Genomic DNA, 5,961 nt, shown 5'->3' on the forward strand with positions numbered 1-5,961 from the left:
ATCGAGCCCCCTTAAGCTCATCAAGCAAATCATCTATCCTGGGTATAGGATACATGTTCTTCACTGTTATCTTATTAAGATCCCTATAGTCAATGCACATTCTGAAAGATCCATCTTTATTTTTGACTAACAGGACTGGGGATGCATACGGTGAAGAACTGGGTTCAATAAATCCCATTTCAAGAAGCTCTTTGATTTGCTTGGCTACTTCCTCTCGTTCACATTTTGATAGTCTGTAAGGTGGCTTATTGATTGTCTTTGAGTTGGGTTCCAAATCAATGGGGTGATCCACCGCTCTCTTAGGAGGCAATGAAGTAGGTACTTCAAATAAATCTCTATACTACTCAAGCAGAGCTGTCAAGGCTGGATGGTTTGCTGAATTATTGGGCTGATCCTGTGTTTCTTTGTTCAAATGCAATACAAATATCTGTGAGCGCTTTTTGTACTCTTTCTTTAGTTGTTGAATGGTGATAAGCTGAAAATCAGATCTACTAGGGATCCCCTGTGAACGGATGAGCTGTCCATTGGAGAAAATCTCCATATATAACTGTGAGAAATCCATAGTAATCCTGCCTAAGGTCATCAACCAAGTACAATATCTATGGGCCCCATTTCCAAAGTGATCAGGTTTACTTTGACTTCAAAATTTTCAGCCATCTGCAAAGAAACCTGTGGGCAAATTTGTGTACTGATTTCCTCTTCACCATTAGCCACTTGTACTCTAATGGGCTGCTGTAAGTCGGTGGGAACACAATTCAACTTGTACATAATGGATTTATTGACAAAACTGTGGGTACTGCCACTATCTATCAGGATGAACACTGGCTTTCCACATATGCTTCCCTTCATACGAAGTGTATTAGGGTTCTTAGATCCCGTCCAAGCATCCATAGAGATAGAACAATTAGTGGCAGCAGGCAACTCATTACAAAATCCACCAGGATCAAATGGGATATCACCGCCTGGATCAAAAGGAAAAGAGTCAGATGGATCATAGAAGTACTCCTGTCCACCATCATCCTCGAAATCTTCATTTTCAGCATTGATTGGGACTGCATTAACTTCATCTATGTCATTTTCAAGGTCCTCAAGAAGTAGCATACTCTGAATTTTTGGCTTGGCATTTTTGTATACACACTTTGAAGCATGGTCAGGAGTATACTTTTCTCCACACTTGAAGCATAAGCCTTTGTCCTTTCTTTCCTTGTAAAGATCCATGGGAATATTTCTGGAATTTGTATTGGCTGAAGTAGACTTAGGCTTATTGTCACCTTGCTTAAATTCAACCTTTGGACTGTTTGCTGTCCTGAAATTGCTTTGAAGCCTAGAAGCATTAAATGGAGGATAAGTTGGTATCTGTAAGCTCCCACTAGGCATATGATTACTGCCATAATGGTTACCAACTTGCCCTTGCTTTAAAACAGTCCTTGGCTGTCCATAACTTGGCTGAAATGAAGACTCTTTCCTATACTTCCTTCCAAAGCGCTCTGCAAGCTCAATAGCCTTGAAAAGTGAAGTAGGATTCTGTGCCATAACATCAGCTGACAAGGATGGTTCTAAACCATACATGAACTTGTGTAACTTGGCCTCATCACTGATGTTTTCCACATACATGGTCAAGTTGAGGAATTGGTTTGTATATTCTCTTACACTTAGGCTCATTTGTTCTAAGCCATACCATCTTCGTTCTAACTTCTCTTTTTCAAGAGGTGAAACAAAGACTTCAGCCATAAGTGCCTTGAAAGCTTCCCAATTCTCAATAACTACATTCTCTTTCTTGATATACCTCCACCAAGTGTGAGCAAATCCTTCTAAGTGGAGGGAGGCAAAATGTATCTTCATATCATCAGTTTTAGGAAATATGTCGAAATAAGACTCCATCTTAGAGGTCCATTCCTCTAATTCTGATGGTGAAGATGACTGGTCATTGAATTTGGATAAAACAATTTTATCCTTGAATTCTCTATCATGGAAGGGTTGCTGTCCCAAAACTGGCTGATCGGAATTTCTAAGTACAGAACCCCCAAAATGAGACTGAAATCTTCCAACAGGTAGCTGAGAATTACCATGTAATCTTCCTGTTGGTAAAGCACCCCTAGAATTCTGAGTATGCAGTCCAAAAGTTTGAGTATTGGCTCCATTCAAACTGCCCAAATAGTCATCATGCCTTTGTGAAGCTTCTCCCACTTCATATTGACTATTTGGTATGCCTCTTCTTCCTATGATCCCATCTCCATAACCATTTTGGTTGGATGGCTGAACTGGGACTGAAGGGTCACTGTTTGAACAAGCCTTCTCATTGGCTTCTTTTGATCCCGTTTGCGATGGCATTAATTGAGAAAATTTTGCCATAAGTTGAGCATTGGATTCTACTAATTTATCAATGGAAGCCTTGGTTTGGGTAGTTGATTCCATCAACTTATCAATGGTAGACTTAGTTTGTCCATGAGATAAAATCATTTGCTCCATTGTAGACTTTGTTTGACCAAATGATAAAATCATATGCTCCATTGCTGACAAAATAGCCTCATGACGTTCCTTATGTCTTAGTTCATGGGCACACAAAGCATCATTGAGAATACTAATCTCTCCTTGTTGAGGCTCTTTAGAGTTCTCTTGAAGTGTGCTTTCCATCATGGAATCCCTGATTTACTGTGCATAGTCCTCCTGGACCTTATTTTTGCCTTTATGTCCTTCCATACTAGTGCAGTCCTGCAGTACCCCCTGTCAGTAAAACGGCTATAACTTTGGTTAGAAAACTCCGATTGCAAAATTTTTTTGTGCGAATCGAAGCTTACAATGCCCTCTTCGAGATGAGCTATAGCACGCTATAACAGGTTTAGGACAGAAAATTTTGTAACTAAATTTCAGAGTCTGAACTGTCCAATCCTGCACCCTGTTTAGACCTGTAAGTGCCATGTTTTGACCCTGTAATGCAAGAAAGTAACCTCAAATGGCTACCAAACCCTGCAAAGGGGTATATAGGACCTGTGGGTACCCTGTAGTACCTGCACCTATGCTTCAGTATCAAAGGGTGTACCTGTATCCACCTGTAAATACCCTGTGGGTAACCTGAAAATGCCCTGTTTTACCCTGTTTTAATCCATAGGTACTTGAGTAGTTGGAAAGTCTTCAATCTTCAATTCTCCACTCGCTGTACCTGTGTGAGGGATAAAACGGCAGGACGGGCTCCCTATACGGGCTCCGAATCACCGGGAGGTGGGCAAAGTTCCCCCCGGGTCGGTTGGTTGCACCCCTTCGGGATCTTCGATAGTGAGGGAGGGTCACCTCTCTTTTGTCCCACTATCTCCCCCGGCATCCACCTTTTTCCTCGGTGGGAATATCAACATGGCAGAGGCTAGTGTGCTAAGCAATCAGCATGATATGCAATTGAAAAATATCCATTCAGCCTTTCATGAGATGCAATTGATTGAGATAAGAAAACTTGAGATGGGAGAAGGGTTTTACCTATGCAATTCAGTGACTCACTGATTGCTAGTACTTACCCTTTACAATTTTCCAATTTAGGCAAAAGAGGATCAACCAATCAATTGGATTAGAGTAAACAAAGGCACCAATCAATGTATTCAGTCAATAAGATTCAAGTGTTATGCTGAAATCTCATATTGAGGCCTTTGATTCACTGATTGAAGCTAATATGCATTAGGCAAGCATTGCATTCATGAATAGATGAATTCAAGCAAAGATTGACTGAAAATTTGATGAAAATGTTCAATTCTTTAATCTCTCAGTCAAATGGCTTAAGCTCAGCAATTGGATTAATGAGAGAGATTAAAAATTGAAGAGAAATACCTTGACATGGCTGAAAATAACTTGCCAAATGCTTGATAGGGCTCCCGGTTGTCCAATGTTAGCAAAATAATCCATAAGACTTGCTTATCTGATGGTTGAGACCAATCTTGAAGCTTCAAATGCTTGAAATTGAAGCATTAAACCCGTTTCCAATTTTTGCTCCATAGAAGCTCTTGATCCTCAATCTTTAGCCATCCCGTGCTTAATCCTTGCAATTTGTTGAAGAATCGTTGCTAAAATGATTCCACGGGCCAAAAGGATGAAGAATCTTCAAGAAATTGTCAAGAAATGGAAGCTTGGGCTGAAGCTTTCATGGTTGCCCATGGACTGTTCATGTAAGGTTTCAAGAAAGTGAAAAGCTAAGAAATATAGCTCTATTTTGGAGTAAACACACCAGAACCTTGAAGGAATCACTGCCAATGATGAATTAGAAGCACCATAGCTGAAGATTGGCTGAGAACTGAAGGAGAACAGGGCTGGAAAAATCAGCGCAAATTTCGGGCTGCTGTCTAGGCCACGTGGCAGCTTCAACAGTGAATGAAATGGTGCTCTACTTGTTGCATTTGATGTCTAGAGTGCCATTATACAGGCCATTGTTGATGAAGAGCAAAGATCAGTGAGAAAAGAAGAGATCTCAGCCAGCAAACTCCATGAAAGCTTGGGCAGAGCTTGAGGAAAGAGGAAAGGAATACCTCTTTTGAAAAGTAACTGTAGTTTAGTCTCTAACTAAGCCCGGTTAACCATCCTTTACCCTAGTTACCTCCATTTTTGCATAAAATTTGATGACGTCCAGCCATTTAAGCCTTTACCCGCCATATCTAACCTTGGATATCTCCAGATGTAGTCATTGCTAACTGTAGTTGTCCTGCAGCACTCCACTAGTCACTATCTTGTACCATTTTTGTCTGAAATTGGTTTTGAAATAGGAAAATAGGAGTGAAAATGGAAGAAAATAATGGATCAAAGACTGAAGCTCTGATACCACTTGTCAGAGAGAGAACTAGGGAGAGAGAAAGAGGAGAGAGAAATACTGCAGAGGAGAGAGAAAGACTGCAGGAAGAGAGAGAAATAGAGTGACGAGGAGAAAGAAAGACTAGAATTGGAGAGAGAAAGACAGGAAAGATGAAGAAGCCATGGAAGCTTGGAGCAAGAAGGGAGAGAAAGATTGTAAATGTATTGATTTGTCAAAAGATGTGAAAAATTACAACTTCTCTCCTTATATACCAGTGTCAATGTGACATGGCATATTTATAGCATTCTAAGTATTCCCAGCTTCTTACAGGGGCATGAGTAGCTGTAGGGGACAAAAACTAAATCAAAGAGGAGACTCTTCCTCAATCGAGAGAGAAGAGAAAGAGAGAGAGGCAAGAGAAGAGCAAGAGAGATAATTCATATTCTGAAGGCAAGGGGGATACTCCACTTACTTTCAAAATCAAATCCCATCTCTTCTACTTTCACTCCCTTGTAGAATCTAGACTCTACTCGATTTCTTCTCAATAACTAATTATTGACAACCCCAACAATCCAATCGAGATGGCCCAAAGCTCTATTATTGAAGTCCTCTCTACAATTTTGTGATCAAAGACCATGGCCCCAAAGAAGAAAATTATAAAGGCCACGGAAGCAAAAGCTACTACTAGCACTGCAAGTATGACCACTACAAATGAAATGGCAAGTACTCGAATTATAAATGAAGTTGCGAATACCAACAACAACCAAGCACTTGTCGTAAATCCCCAGGTGCCATATTTGATTATTATTTTAAGTATTAATAAATATGGTAAATATATTATCATCCCATGGGCTGGTAATGAAAATATGCATCTGTAAAGTAGGAGTTTTCCATATAATCTCATGCATAGAAAAAATCCTAAAGAAAATTCTTAATCACAAATTCAAAGGATTAATTTGGGGTGACAAAAGATATACTAGGAATAGGATGCAAGGAAGATACTACACTACCCCAAAAGAATTTATGACTTTACAACATCAAAATAGGATTTTTCCAAGATTTTGATACAAGGACTATGATATTTGTGATAATAAATATTTTGAGTTAAAATTTTGAATCCAACTTATATCAACTGATGGACCTTCTTATTGATAAATATGAGTGCTAATTCTTTGAAAAATATGGAGATAACATTG

The sequence above is a fragment of the Lygodium microphyllum genome, chromosome 13, assembly GCF_053477565.2.
Source record: "Lygodium microphyllum isolate KBCC chromosome 13, Lygodium_microphyllum_v1.1.10, whole genome shotgun sequence".
NCBI lineage: Eukaryota > Viridiplantae > Streptophyta > Polypodiopsida > Schizaeales > Lygodiaceae > Lygodium > Lygodium microphyllum.